Raw genomic sequence first — 15,265 nt, 5'->3', positions numbered from 1 at the left:
ACCCGTGACTAGTGAAGTGGTAGTAGAGGGTCACCTCTCTGACTGGAGACCTGTGACTAGTGGAGTGGTAGTACAGGGTCGCCTCTCTGACTGGAGACCTGTGACTAGTGGAGTGGTAGTAGAGGGTCACCTCTCTGACTGGAGACCCGTGACTAGTGGAGTGGTAGTAGAAAGTCGCCTCTCTGACTGGAGACCTGTGACTAGTGGAGTGGTAGTAGAGGGTCACCTCTCTGACTGGAGACCTGTGACTAGTGGAGTGGTAGTAGATGGTGGCCTCTCTGACTGGAGACCTGTGACTAGTGGAGTGGAAGTAGAGGGTCACCTCTCTGACTGGAGACCTGTGACTAGTGGAGTGGTAGTAGAGGGTCACCTCTCTGACTGGAGACCTGTGACTAGTGGAGTGGTAGTAGATGGTGGCCTCTCTGACTGGAGACCTGTGACTAGTGGAGTGGTAGTAGAGGGTCACCTCTCTGACTGGAGACCTGTGACTAGTGGAGTGGTAGTAGAGGGTCACCTCTCTGACTGGAGACCTGTGACTAGTGGAGTGGTAGTAGATGGTGGCCTCTCTGACTGGAGACCTGTGACTAGTGGAGTGGTAGTAGAGGGGTACCTCTCTGACTGGAGACCTGTGACTAGTGGAGTGGTAGTAGAGGGGTACCTCTCTGACTGGAGACCTGTGACTAGTGGAGTGGTAGTAGATGGTGGCCTCTCTGACTGGAGACCTGTGACTAGTGGAGTGGTAGTAGAGGGTCACCTCTCTGACTGGAGACCTGTGACTAGTGGAGTGGTAGTAGAGGGTCACCTCTCTGACTGGAGACCTGTGACTAGTGGAGTGGTAGTAGAGGGGTACCTCTTTGACTGGAGACCTGTGACTAGTGGAGTGGTAGTAGAGGGTCACCTCTCTGACTGGAGACCTGTGACTAGTGGAGTGGTAGTAGAGGGTCACCTCTCTGACTGGAGACCTGTGACTAGTGGAGTGGTAGTAGAGGGTCACCTCTCTGACTGGAGACCTGTGACTAGTGGAGTGGTAGTAGAGGGTCACCTCTCTGACTGGAGACCTGTGACTAGTGGAGTGGTAGTAGAGGGTCACCTCTCTGACTGGAGACCTGTGACGAGTGGAGTGGTAGTAGATGGTGGCCTCTCTGACTGGAGACCTGTGACTAGTGGAGTGGTAGTAGAGGGTCACCTCTCTGACTGGAGACCTGTGACTAGTGGAGTGGTAGTAGATGGTGGCCTCTCTGACTGGAGACCTGTGACTAGTGGAGTGGTAGTAGAGGGTCACCTCTCTGACTGGAGACCCGTGACTAGTGGAGTGGTAGTAGAGGGTCACCTCTCTGACTGGAGACCTGTGACTAGTGGAGTGGTAGTAGAGGGTCACCTCTCTGACTGGAGACCTGTGACTAGTGGAGTGGTAGTAGAGGGTCACCTCTCTGACTGGAGACCTGTGACTAGTGGAGTGGTAGTAGAGGGTCACCTCTCTGACTGGAGACCTGTGACTAGTGGAGTGGTAGTAGATGGTGGCCTCTCTGACTGGAGACCTGTGACTAGTGGAGTGGTAGTAGAGGGTCACCTCTCTGACTGGAGACCTGTGACTAGTGGAGTGGTATAGAGGGTCACCTCTCTGACTGGAGACCTGTGACTAGTGGAGTGGTAGTAGAGGGTCACCTCTCTGACTGGAGACCTGTGACTAGTGGAGTGGTAGTAGATGGTGGCCTCTCTGACTGGAGACCTGTGACTAGTGGAGTGGTAGTAGAGGGTCACCTCTCTGACTGGAGACCTGTGACTAGTGGAGTGGTAGTAGATGGTGGCCTCTCTGACTGGAGACCTGTGACTAGTGGAGTGGTAGTAGAGGGTCACCTCTCTGACTGGAGACCTGTGACTAGTGGAGTGGTAGTAGAGGGTCACCTCTCTGACTGGAGACCCGTGACTAGTGAAGTGGTAGTAGAGGGTCACCTCTCTGACTGGAGACCCGTGACTAGTGGAGTGGTAGTAGAGGGTTACCTCTCTGACTGGAGACCTGTGACTAGTAGAGTGGTAGTAGAGGGTCACCTCTCTGACTGGAGACCTGTGACTAGTGGAGTGGTAGTAGAGGGTCACCTCTCTGACTGGAGACCTGTGACTAGTGGAGTGGTAGTAGAGGGTCACCTCTCTGACTGGAGAACTGTGACTAGTGGAGTGGTAGTAGAGGGTCACCTCTCTGACTGGAGACCTGTGACTAGTGGAGTGGTAGTAGAGGGTCACCTCTCTGACTGGAGACCTGTGACTAGTGGAGTGGTAGTAGAGGGTCACCTCTCTGACTGGAGACCTGTGACTGGTGGAGTGGTAGTAGAGGGTTACCTCTCTGACTGGAGACCTGTGACTGGTGGAGTGGTAGTAGAGGGTCACCTCTCTGACTGGAGACCTGTGACTAGTGGAGTGGTAGTAGAGGGTCACCTCTCTGACTGGAGACCTGTGACTAGTGGAGTGGTAGTAGAGGGTCGCCTCTCTGACTGGAGACCTGTGACTAGTGGAGTGGTAGTAGAGGGTGGCCTCTCTGACTGGAGACCTGTGACTAGTGGAGTGGTAGTAGAGGGTCACCTCTCTGACTGGAGACCCGTGACTAGTGGAGTGGTAGTAGAAAGTCGCCTCTCTGACTGGAGACCTGTGACTAGTGGAGTGGTAGTAGATGGTGGCCTCTCTGACTGGAGACCTGTGACTAGTGGAGTGGTAGTAGAGGGTCACCTCTCTGACTGGAGACCTCTGACTAGTGGAGTGGTAGTAGAGCGTCACCTCTCTGACTGGAGACCTGTGACTAGTGGAGTGGTAGTAGAGGGTTACCTCTCTGACTGGAGACCTGTGACTAGTGGAGTGGTAGTAGAGGGTCACCTCTCTGACTGGAGACCCGTGACTAGTGAAGTGGTAGTAGAGGGTCACCTCTCTGACTGGAGACCTGTGACTAGTGGAGTGGTAGTAGAGGGTCACCTCTTTGACTGGAGACCTGTGACTAGTGGAGTGGTAGTAGAGGGTCACCTCTCTGACTGGAGACCTGTGACTAGTGGAGTGGTAGTAGATGGTTGCCTCTCTGACTGGAGACCTGTGACTAGTGGAGTGGTAGTAGAGGGTCACCTCTCTGACTGGAGACCTGTGACTAGTGGAGTGGTAGTAGAGGGTCACCTCTCTGACTGGAGACCCGTGACTAGTGGAGTGGTAGTAGAGGGTCACCTCTCTGACTGGAGACCTGTGACTAGTGGAGTGGTAGTAGAGGGTCACCTCTCTGACTGGAGACCTGTGACTAGTGGAGTGGTAGTAGAGGGTCACCTCTCTGACAGGAGACCTGTGACTAGTGGAGTGGTAGTAGAGGGTCACCTCTCTGACTGGAGACCTGTGACTAGTGGAGTGGTAGTAGAGGGTCACCTCTCTGACTGGAGACCTGTGACTAGTGGAGTGGTAGTAGAGGGTCACCTCTCTGACTGGAGACCTGTGACTAGTGGAGTGGTAGTAGAGGGTCACCTCTCTGACTGGAGACCTGTGACTAGTGGAGTGGTAGTAGAGGGTCACCTCTCTGACAGGAGACCTGTGACTAGTGGAGTGGTAGTAGAGGGTCACCTCTCTGACAGGAGACCTGTGACTAGTGGAGTGGTAGTAGAGGGTCACCTCTCTGACTGGAGACCTGTGACTAGTGGAGTGGTAGTAGAGGGTCACCTCTCTGACTGGAGACCTGTGACTAGTGGAGTGGTAGTAGAGGGTCACCTCTCTGACAGGAGACCTGTGACTAGTGGAGTGGTAGTAGAGGGTCACCTCTCTGACTGGAGACCTGTGACTAGTGGAGTGGTAGTAGAGGGTCACCTCTCTGACAGGAGACCTGTGACTAGTGGAGTGGTAGTAGAGGGTCACCTCTCTGACTGGAGACCCGTGACTAGTGGAGTGGTAGTAGAGGGTCACCTCTCTGACTGGAGACCTGTGACTAGTGGAGTGGTAGTAGAGGGTCACCTCTCTGACTGGAGACCTGTGACTAGTGGAGTGGTAGTAGAGGGTCACCTCTCTGACTGGAGACCTGTGACTAATGGAGTGGTAGTAGAGGGTCACCTCTCTGACTGGAGACCTGTGACTAGTGGAGTGGTAGTAGAGGGTCACCTCTCTGACTGGAGACCTGTGACTAGTGGAGTGGTAGTAGAGGGTCACCTCTCTGACTGGAGACCCGTGACTAGTGGAGTGGTAGTAGAGGGTCACCTCTCTGACTGGAGACCTGTGACTAATGGAGTGGTAGTAGAGGGTCACCTCTCTGACTGGAGACCTGTGACTAGTGGAGTGGTAGTAGAGGGTCACCTCTCTGACTGGAGACCCGTGACTAGTGGAGTGGTAGTAGAGGGTCACCTCTCTGACTGGAGACCTGTGACTAATGGAGTGGTAGTAGAGGGTCACCTCTCTAACTGGAGACCTGTGACTAGTGGAGTGGTAGTAGAGGGGTACCTCTCTGACTGGAGACCTGTGACTAGTGGAGTGGTAGTAGAGGGTCACCTCTCTGACTGGAGACCCGTGACTAGTGGAGTGGTAGTAGAGGGTTACCTCTCTGACTGGAGACCCGTGACTAGTGGAGTGGTAGTAGAGGGTCGCCTCTCTGACTGGAGACCTGTGACTAGTGGAGTGGTAGTAGAGGGTCACCTCTCTGACAGGAGACCTGTGACTAGTGGAGTGGTAGTAGAGGGTTACCTCTCTGACTGGAGACCCGTGACTAGTGGAGTGGTAGTAGAGGGTCGCCTCTCTGACTGGAGACCCGTGACTAGTGGAGTGGTAGTAGAGGGTCGCCTCTCTGACTGGAGACCTGTGACTAGTGGAGTGGTAGTAGAGGGTTACCTCTCTGACAGGAGACCTGTGACTAGTGGAGTGGTAGTAGAGGGTTACCTCTCTGACTGGAGACCCGTGACTAGTGGAGTGGTAGTAGAGGGTCACCTCTCTGACTGGAGACCTGTGACTAGTGGAGTGGTAGTAGAGGGTCACCTCTCTGACAGGAGACCTGTGACTAGTGGAGTGGTAGTAGAGGGTTACCTCTCTGACTGGAGACCTGTGACTAGTGGAGTGGTAGTAGAGGGTTACCTCTCTGACTGGAGACCCGTGACTAGTGGAGTGGTAGTAGAGGGTCGCCTCTCTGACTGGAGACCCGTGACTAGTGGAGTGGTAGTAGAGGGTCGCCTCTCTGACTGGAGACCTGTGACTAGTGGAGTGGTAGTAGAGGGTCACCTCTCTGACAGGAGACCTGTGACTAGTGGAGTGGTAGTAGAGGGTCACCTCTCTGACTGGAGACCTGTGACTAGTGGAGTGGTAGTAGAGGGTCACCTCTCTGTCTGGAGACCCGTGACTAGTGGAGTGGTAGTAGAGGGTCACCTCTCTGACTGGAGACCTGTGACTAATGGAGTGGTAGTAGAGGGTTACCTCTCTGACTGGAGACCTGTGACTAGTGGAGTGGTAGTAGAGGGTCACCTCTCTGACTGGAGACCTGTGACTAGTGGAGTGGTAGTAGAGGGTTACCTCTCTGACTGGAGACCTGTGACTAGTGGAGTGGTAGTAGAGGGTTACCTCTCTGACTGGAGACCTGTGACTAGTGGAGTGGTAGTAGAGGGTCACCTCTCTGACAGGAGACCTGTGACTAGTGGAGTGGTAGTAGAGGGTCACCTCTCTGACTGGAGACCCGTGACTAGTGGAGTGGTAGTAGAGGGTCACCTCTCTGACTGGAGACCTGTGACTAGTGGAGTGGTAGTAGAGGGTCACCTCTCTGACTGGAGACCTGTGACTGGTGGAGTGGTAGTAGAGGGTCGCCTCTCTGACTGGAGACCCGTGACTAGTGGAGTGGTAGTAGAGGGTCACCTCTTTGACTGGAGACCTGTGACTAGTGGAGTGGTAGTAGAGGGTCGCCTCTCTGACTGGAGACCTGTGACTAGTGGAGTGGTAGTAGAGGGTCACCTCTCTGACTGGAGACCTGTGACTAGTGGAGTGGTAGTAGAAAGTCGCCTCTCTGACTGGAGACCTGTGACTAGTGGAGTGGTAGTAGAGGGTCACCTCTCTGACTGGAGACCTGTGACTAGTGGAGTGGTAGTAGAGGGTCACCTCTCTGACTGGAGACCTGTGACTAGTGGAGTGGTAGTAGAGGGTCACCTCTCTGACTGGAGACCTGTGACTAGTGGAGTGGTAGTAGAGGGTCACCTCTCTGACTGGAGACCCGTGACTAGTGGAGTGGTAGTAGATGGTGGCCTCTCTGACTGGAGACCCGTGACTAGTGGAGTGGTAGTAGAGGGTCACCTCTCTGACTGGAGACCTGTGACTAGTGGAGTGGTAGTAGAGGGTCACCTCTCTGACTGGAGACCCGTGACTAGTGGAGTGGTAGTAGAGGGTTACCTCTCTGACTGGAGACCTGTGACTAGTGGAGTGGTAGTAGATGGTGGCCTCTCTGACTGGAGACCCGTGACTAGTGGAGTGGTAGTAGAGGGTCACCTCTCTGACTGGAGACCCGTGACTAGTGGAGTGGTAGTAGAGGGTCACCTCTCTGACTGGAGACCTGTGACTAGTGGAGTGGTAATAGATGGTGGCCTCTCTGACTGGAGACCTGTGACTAGTGGAGTGGTAGTAGATGGTGGCCTCTCTGACTGGAGACCCGTGACTAGTGGAGTGGTAGTAGAGGGTCGCCTCTCTGACTGGAGACCTGTGACTAGTGGAGTGGTAGTAGAAAGTCGCCTCTCTGACTGGAGACCTGTGACTAGTGGAGTGGTAGTAGAGGGTTACCTCTCTGACTGGAGACCTGTGACTAGTGGAGTGGTAGTAGAGGGTCACCTCTCTGACTGGAGACCTGTGACTAGTGGAGTGGTAGTAGAGGGTCGCCTCTCTGACTGGAGACCCGTGACTAGTGGAGTGGTAGTAGAGGGTCGCCTCTCTGACTGGAGACCTGTGACTAGTGGAGTGGTAGTAGAAAGTCGCCTCTCTGACTGGAGACCCGTGACTAGTGGAGTGGTAGTAGATGGTGGCCTCTCTGACTGGAGACCTGTGACTAGTGGAGTGGTAGTAGAGGGTCACCTCTCTGACAGGAGACCTGTGACTAGTGGAGTGGTAGTAGAGGGTCACCTCTCTGACTGGAGACCTGTGACTAGTGGAGTGGTAGTAGAGGGTCACCTCTCTGACAGGAGACCTGTGACTAGTGGAGTGGTAGTAGAGGGTCACCTCTCTGACTGGAGACCTGTGACTAGTGGAGTGGTAGTAGAGGGTCACCTCTCTGACAGGAGACCTGTGACTAGTGGAGTGGTAGTAGAGGGTCACTTCTCTGACTGGAGACCTGTGACTAGTGGAGTGGTAGTAGAGGGTCACCTCTCTGACTGGAGACCTGTGACTAGTGGAGTGGTAGTAGAGGGTCACCTCTCTGACTGGAGACCTGTGACTAGTGGAGTGGTAGTAGAGGGTTACCTCTCTGACTGGAGACCTGTGACTAGTGGAGTGGTAGTAGAGGGTCACCTCTCTGACTGGAGACCTGTGACTAGTGGAGTGGTAGTAGAGGGTTACCTCTCTGACTGGAGACCTGTGACTAGTGGAGTGGTAGTAGAGGGTCACCTCTCTGACTGGAGACCTGTGACTAGTGGAGTGGTAGTAGAGGGTCACCTCTCTGACAGGAGACCTGTGACTAGTGGAGTGGTAGTAGAGGGTCACCTCTCTGACTGGAGACCTGTGACTAGTGGAGTGGTAGTAGAGGGTCACCTCTCTGACTGGAGACCTGTGACTAGTGGAGTGGTAGTAGAGGGTCGCCTCTCTGACTGGAGACCTGTGACTAGTGGAGTGGTAGTAGAGGGTCACCTCTCTGACAGGAGACCTGTGACTAGTGGAGTGGTAGTAGAGGGTCACCTCTCTGACTGGAGACCTGTGACTAGTGGAGTGGTAGTAGAGGGTCACCTCTCTGACTGGAGACCTGTGACTAGTGGAGTGGTAGTAGAGGGTCACCTCTCTGACTGGAGACCTGTGACTAGTGGAGTGGTAGTAGAGGGTCGCCTCTCTGACTGGAGACCTGTGACTAATGGAGTGGTAGTAGAGGGTCACCTCTCTGACTGGAGACCTGTGACTAGTGGAGTGGTAGTAGAGGGTCACCTCTCTGACTGGAGACCTGTGACTAGTGGAGTGGTAGTAGAGGGTCACCTCTCTGACTGGAGACCTGTGACTAGTGGAGTGGTAGTAGAGGGTCACCTCTCTGACTGGAGACCTGTGACTAGTGGAGTGGTAGTAGAGGGTCACCTCTCTGACTGGAGACCTGTGACTAGTGGAGTGGTAGTAGAGGGTCGCCTCTCTGACTGGAGACCTGTGACTAGTGGAGTGGTAGTAGAGGGTCACCTCTCTGACTGGAGACCTGTGACTAGTGGAGTGGTAGTAGAGGGTCACCTCTCTGACTGGAGACCTGTGACTAGTGGAGTGGTAGTAGAGGGTCACCTCTCTGACTGGAGACCTGTGACTAGTGGAGTGGTAGTAGAGGGTCACCTCTCTGACTGGAGACCTGTGACTAGTGGAGTGGTAGTAGAGGGTCACCTCTCTGACTGGAGACCTGTGACTAGTGGAGTGGTAGTAGAGGGGTACCTCTCTGACTGGAGACCCGTGACTAGTGGAGTGGTAGTAGAGGGTTACCTCTCTGACTGGAGACCTGTGACTAGTGGAGTGGTAGTAGAGGGTTACCTCTCTGACTGGAGACCCGTGACTAGTGGAGTGGTAGTAGAGGGTCGCCTCTCTGACTGGAGACCTGTGACTAGTGGAGTGGTAGTAGAGGGTCACCTCTCTGACAGGAGACCTGTGACTAGTGGAGTGGTAGTAGAGGGTTACCTCTCTGACTGGAGACCCGTGACTAGTGGAGTGGTAGTAGAGGGTCGCCTCTCTGACTGGAGACCCGTGACTAGTGGAGTGGTAGTAGAGGGTCGCCTCTCTGACTGGAGACCTGTGACTAGTGGAGTGGTAGTAGAGGGTTACCTCTCTGACAGGAGACCTGTGACTAGTGGAGTGGTAGTAGAGGGTTACCTCTCTGACTGGAGACCCGTGACTAGTGGAGTGGTAGTAGAGGGTCGCCTCTCTGACTGGAGACCTGTGACTAGTGGAGTGGTAGTAGAGGGTTACCTCTCTGACTGGAGACCCGTGACTAGTGGAGTGGTAGTAGAGGGTCGCCTCTCTGACTGGAGACCTGTGACTAGTGGAGTGGTAGTAGAGGGTCACCTCTCTGACAGGAGACCTGTGACTAGTGGAGTGGTAGTAGAGGGTTACCTCTCTGACTGGAGACCTGTGACTAGTGGAGTGGTAGTAGAGGGTTACCTCTCTGACTGGAGACCCGTGACTAGTGGAGTGGTAGTAGAGGGTCGCCTCTCTGACTGGAGACCCGTGACTAGTGGAGTGGTAGTAGAGGGTCGCCTCTCTGACTGGAGACCTGTGACTAGTGGAGTGGTAGTAGAGGGTCACCTCTCTGACAGGAGACCTGTGACTAGTGGAGTGGTAGTAGAGGGTCACCTCTCTGACTGGAGACCTGTGACTAGTGGAGTGGTAGTAGAGGGTCACCTCTCTGTCTGGAGACCCGTGACTAGTGGAGTGGTAGTAGAGGGTCACCTCTCTGACTGGAGACCTGTGACTAATGGAGTGGTAGTAGAGGGTTACCTCTCTGACTGGAGACCTGTGACTAGTGGAGTGGTAGTAGAGGGTCACCTCTCTGACTGGAGACCTGTGACTAGTGGAGTGGTAGTAGAGGGTTACCTCTCTGACTGGAGACCTGTGACTAGTGGAGTGGTAGTAGAGGGTTACCTCTCTGACTGGAGACCTGTGACTAGTGGAGTGGTAGTAGAGGGTCACCTCTCTGACAGGAGACCTGTGACTAGTGGAGTGGTAGTAGAGGGTCACCTCTCTGACTGGAGACCCGTGACTAGTGGAGTGGTAGTAGAGGGTCACCTCTCTGACTGGAGACCTGTGACTAGTGGAGTGGTAGTAGAGGGTCACCTCTCTGACTGGAGACCTGTGACTGGTGGAGTGGTAGTAGAGGGTCGCCTCTCTGACTGGAGACCCGTGACTAGTGGAGTGGTAGTAGAGGGTCACCTCTTTGACTGGAGACCTGTGACTAGTGGAGTGGTAGTAGAGGGTCGCCTCTCTGACTGGAGACCTGTGACTAGTGGAGTGGTAGTAGAGGGTCACCTCTCTGACTGGAGACCTGTGACTAGTGGAGTGGTAGTAGAAAGTCGCCTCTCTGACTGGAGACCTGTGACTAGTGGAGTGGTAGTAGAGGGTCACCTCTCTGACTGGAGACCTGTGACTAGTGGAGTGGTAGTAGAGGGTCACCTCTCTGACTGGAGACCTGTGACTAGTGGAGTGGTAGTAGAGGGTCACCTCTCTGACTGGAGACCTGTGACTAGTGGAGTGGTAGTAGAGGGTCACCTCTCTGACTGGAGACCCGTGACTAGTGGAGTGGTAGTAGAGGGTCACCTCTCTGACTGGAGACCTGTGACTAGTGGAGTGGTAGTAGAGGGTCACCTCTCTGACTGGAGACCCGTGACTAGTGGAGTGGTAGTAGAGGGTTACCTCTCTGACTGGAGACCTGTGACTAGTGGAGTGGTAGTAGATGGTGGCCTCTCTGACTGGAGACCCGTGACTAGTGGAGTGGTAGTAGAGGGTCACCTCTCTGACTGGAGACCCGTGACTAGTGGAGTGGTAGTAGAGGGTCACCTCTCTGACTGGAGACCTGTGACTAGTGGAGTGGTAATAGATGGTGGCCTCTCTGACTGGAGACCTGTGACTAGTGGAGTGGTAGTAGATGGTGGCCTCTCTGACTGGAGACCCGTGACTAGTGGAGTGGTAGTAGAGGGTCGCCTCTCTGACTGGAGACCTGTGACTAGTGGAGTGGTAGTAGAAAGTCGCCTCTCTGACTGGAGACCTGTGACTAGTGGAGTGGTAGTAGAGGGTTACCTCTCTGACTGGAGACCTGTGACTAGTGGAGTGGTAGTAGAGGGTCACCTCTCTGACTGGAGACCTGTGACTAGTGGAGTGGTAGTAGAGGGTCGCCTCTCTGACTGGAGACCCGTGACTAGTGGAGTGGTAGTAGAGGGTCGCCTCTCTGACTGGAGACCTGTGACTAGTGGAGTGGTAGTAGAAAGTCGCCTCTCTGACTGGAGACCCGTGACTAGTGGAGTGGTAGTAGATGGTGGCCTCTCTGACTGGAGACCTGTGACTAGTGGAGTGGTAGTAGAGGGTCACCTCTCTGACAGGAGACCTGTGACTAGTGGAGTGGTAGTAGAGGGTCACCTCTCTGACTGGAGACCTGTGACTAGTGGAGTGGTAGTAGAGGGTCACCTCTCTGACAGGAGACCTGTGACTAGTGGAGTGGTAGTAGAGGGTCACCTCTCTGACTGGAGACCTGTGACTAGTGGAGTGGTAGTAGAGGGTCACCTCTCTGACAGGAGACCTGTGACTAGTGGAGTGGTAGTAGAGGGTCACCTCTCTGACTGGAGACCTGTGACTAGTGGAGTGGTAGTAGAGGGTCACCTCTCTGACTGGAGACCTGTGACTAGTGGAGTGGTAGTAGAGGGTCACCTCTCTGACTGGAGACCTGTGACTAGTGGAGTGGTAGTAGAGGGTTACCTCTCTGACTGGAGACCTGTGACTAGTGGAGTGGTAGTAGAGTGTCACCTCTCTGACTGGAGACCTGTGACTAGTGGAGTGGTAGTAGAGGGTTACCTCTCTGACTGGAGACCTGTGACTAGTGGAGTGGTAGTAGAGGGTCACCTCTCTGACTGGAGACCTGTGACTAGTGGAGTGGTAGTAGAGGGTCACCTCTCTGACAGGAGACCTGTGACTAGTGGAGTGGTAGTAGAGGGTCACCTCTCTGACTGGAGACCTGTGACTAGTGGAGTGGTAGTAGAGGGTCACCTCTCTGACTGGAGACCTGTGACTAGTGGAGTGGTAGTAGAGGGTCGCCTCTCTGACTGGAGACCTGTGACTAGTGGAGTGGTAGTAGAGGGTCACCTCTCTGACAGGAGACCTGTGACTAGTGGAGTGGTAGTAGAGGGTCACCTCTCTGACTGGAGACCTGTGACTAGTGGAGTGGTAGTAGAGGGTCACCTCTCTGACTGGAGACCTGTGACTAGTGGAGTGGTAGTAGAGGGTCACCTCTCTGACTGGAGACCTGTGACTAGTGGAGTGGTAGTAGAGGGTCGCCTCTCTGACTGGAGACCTGTGACTAATGGAGTGGTAGTAGAGGGTCACCTCTCTGACTGGAGACCTGTGACTAGTGGAGTGGTAGTAGAGGGTCACCTCTCTGACTGGAGACCTGTGACTAGTGGAGTGGTAGTAGAGGGTCACCTCTCTGACTGGAGACCTGTGACTAGTGGAGTGGTAGTAGAGGGTCACCTCTCTGACTGGAGACCTGTGACTAGTGGAGTGGTAGTAGAGGGTCACCTCTCTGACTGGAGACCTGTGACTAGTGGAGTGGTAGTAGAGGGTCGCCTCTCTGACTGGAGACCTGTGACTAGTGGAGTGGTAGTAGAGGGTCACCTCTCTGACTGGAGACCTGTGACTAGTGGAGTGGTAGTAGAGGGTCACCTCTCTGACTGGAGACCTGTGACTAGTGGAGTGGTAGTAGAGGGTCACCTCTCTGACTGGAGACCTGTGACTAGTGGAGTGGTAGTAGAGGGTCACCTCTCTGACTGGAGACCTGTGACTAGTGGAGTGGTAGTAGAGGGTCACCTCTCTGACTGGAGACCTGTGACTAGTGGAGTGGTAGTAGAGGGGTACCTCTCTGACTGGAGACCCGTGACTAGTGGAGTGGTAGTAGAGGGTTACCTCTCTGACTGGAGACCTGTGACTAGTGGAGTGGTAGTAGAGGGTCACCTCTCTGACTGGAGTCCTGTGACTAGTAGAGTGGTAGTAGAAAGTCGCCTCTCTGACTGGAGACCTGTGACTGGTGGAGTGGTAGTAGAGGGTCACCTCTCTGACTGGAGACCTGTGACTAGTAGAGTGGTAGTAGATGGTGGCCTCTCTGACTGGAGACCTGTGACTAGTGGAGTGGTAGTAGAGGGTCACCTCTCTGACTGGAGACCTGTGACTAGTGGAGTGGTAGTAGAGGTTCACCTCTCTGACTGGAGACCTGTGACTGGTGGAGTGGTAGTAGAGGGTCACCTCTCTGACTGGAGACCTGTGACTAGTAGAGTGGTAGTAGAGGGTCACCTCTCTGACTGGAGACCTGTGACTAGTGGAGTGGTAGTAGAGGGTCACCTCTCTGACTGGAGACCTCTGACTAGTGGAGTGGTAGTAGAGGGTTACCTCTCTGACTGGAGACCTGTGACTGGTGGAGTGGTAGTAGAGGTTCACCTCTCTGACTGGAGACCCGTGACTAGTGGAGTGGTAGTAGAGGGTTACCTCTCTGACTGGAGACCTGTGACTAGTGGAGTGGTAGTAGATGGTGGCCTCTCTGACTGGAGACCTGTGACTAGTGGAGTGGTAGTAGAGGGTTACCTCTCTGACTGGAGACCTGTGACTAGTGGAGTGGTAGTAGATGGTGGCCTCTCTGACTGGAGACCTGTGACTAGTGGAGTGGTAGTAGAGGGTCACCTCTCTGACTGGAGACCCGTGACTAGTGGAGTGGTAGTAGAGGGTTACCTCTCTGACTGGAGACCTGTGACTAGTGGAGTGGTAGTAGAGGGTCGCCTCTCTGACTGGAGACCCGTGACTAGTGGAGTGGTAGTAGATGGTGGCCTCTCTGACTGGAGACCTGTGACTAGTGGAGTGGTAGTAGAGGGTCACCTCTCTGACTGGAGACCCGTGACTAGTGGAGTGGTAGTAGAGGGTTACCTCTCTGACTGGAGACCTGTGACTAGTGGAGTGGTAGTAGATGGTGGCCTCTCTGACTGGAGACCTGTGACTAGTGGAGTGGTAGTAGAGGGTTACCTCTCTGACTGGAGACCTGTGACTAGTGGAGTGGTAGTAGAAAGTCGCCTCTCTGACTGGAAACCTGTGACTAGTGGAGTGGTAGTAGATGGTGGCCTCTCTGACTGGAGACCTGTGACTAGTGGAGTGGTAGTAGAGGGTCACCTCTCTGACTGGAGACCTGTGACTAGTGGAGTGGTAGTAGAGGGTCACCTCTCTGACTGGAGACCTGTGACTAGTAGAGTGGTAGTAGAGGGTCACCTCTCTGACTGGAGACCTGTGACTAGTGGAGTGGTAGTAGATGGTGGCCTCTCTGACTGGAGACCTGTGACTAGTGGAGTGGTAGTAGATGGTGGCCTCTCTGACTGGAGACCTGTGACTAGTGGAGTGGTAGTAGAGGGTCACCTCTCTGACTGGAGACCTGTGACTAGTGGAGTGGTAGTAGAGGGTCACCTCTCTGACTGGAGACCTGTGACTAGTGGAGTGGTAGTAGAGGGTCACCTCTCTGACTGGAGACCCGTGACTAGTGGTGTGGTAGTAGAGGGTCACCTCTCTGACTGGAGACCTGTGACTAGTGGAGTGGTAGTAGAGGGTCACCTCTCTGACTGGAGACCTGTGACTAGTGGAGTGGTAGTAGAGGGTTACCTCTCTGACTGGAGACCTGTGACTAGTGGAGTGGTAGTAGAGGGTCACCTCTCTGACTGGAGACCCGTGACTAGTGGAGTGGTAGTAGAGGGTCACCTCTCTGACTGGAGACCTGTGACTAGTGGAGTGGTAGTAGAGGGTCACCTCTCTGACAGGAGACCTGTGACTAGTGGAGTGGTAGTAGAGGGTCACCTCTCTGACTGGAGACCTGTGACTAGTGGAGTGGTAGTAGAGGGTCGCCTCTCTGACTGGAGACCTGTGACTAGTGGAGTGGTAGTAGAGGGTCACCTCTCTGACTGGAGACCTGTGACTAGTGGAGTGGTAGTAGAGGGTCACCTCTCTGACTGGAGACCTGTGACTAGTGGAGTGGTAGTAGAGGGTCACCTCTCTGACTGGAGACCTGTGACTAGTGGAGTGGTAGTAGAGGGTCACCTCTCTGACTGGAGACCTGTGACTAGTGGAGTGGTAGTAGAGGGTCACCTCTCTGACAGGAGACCTGTGACTAGTGGAGTGGTAGTAGAGGGTCACCTCTCTGACTGGAGACCTGTGACTAGTGGAGTGGTAGTAGATGGTGGCCTCTCTGACTGGAGACCCGTGACTAGTGGAGTGGTAGTAGAGGGTTACCTCTCTGACTGGAGACCTGTGACTAGTGGAGTGGTAGTAGAGGGTCACCTCTCTGACTGGAGACCTGTGACTAGTGGAGTGGTAGTAGAGGGTCACCTCTCTGACAGGAGAC

Source organism: Hemitrygon akajei, chromosome 12, assembly GCF_048418815.1.
Source record: "Hemitrygon akajei chromosome 12, sHemAka1.3, whole genome shotgun sequence".
In the NCBI taxonomy this organism is placed as follows: Eukaryota; Metazoa; Chordata; class Chondrichthyes; order Myliobatiformes; family Dasyatidae; genus Hemitrygon; species Hemitrygon akajei.
This window is presented reverse-complemented; position numbering follows the sequence as displayed.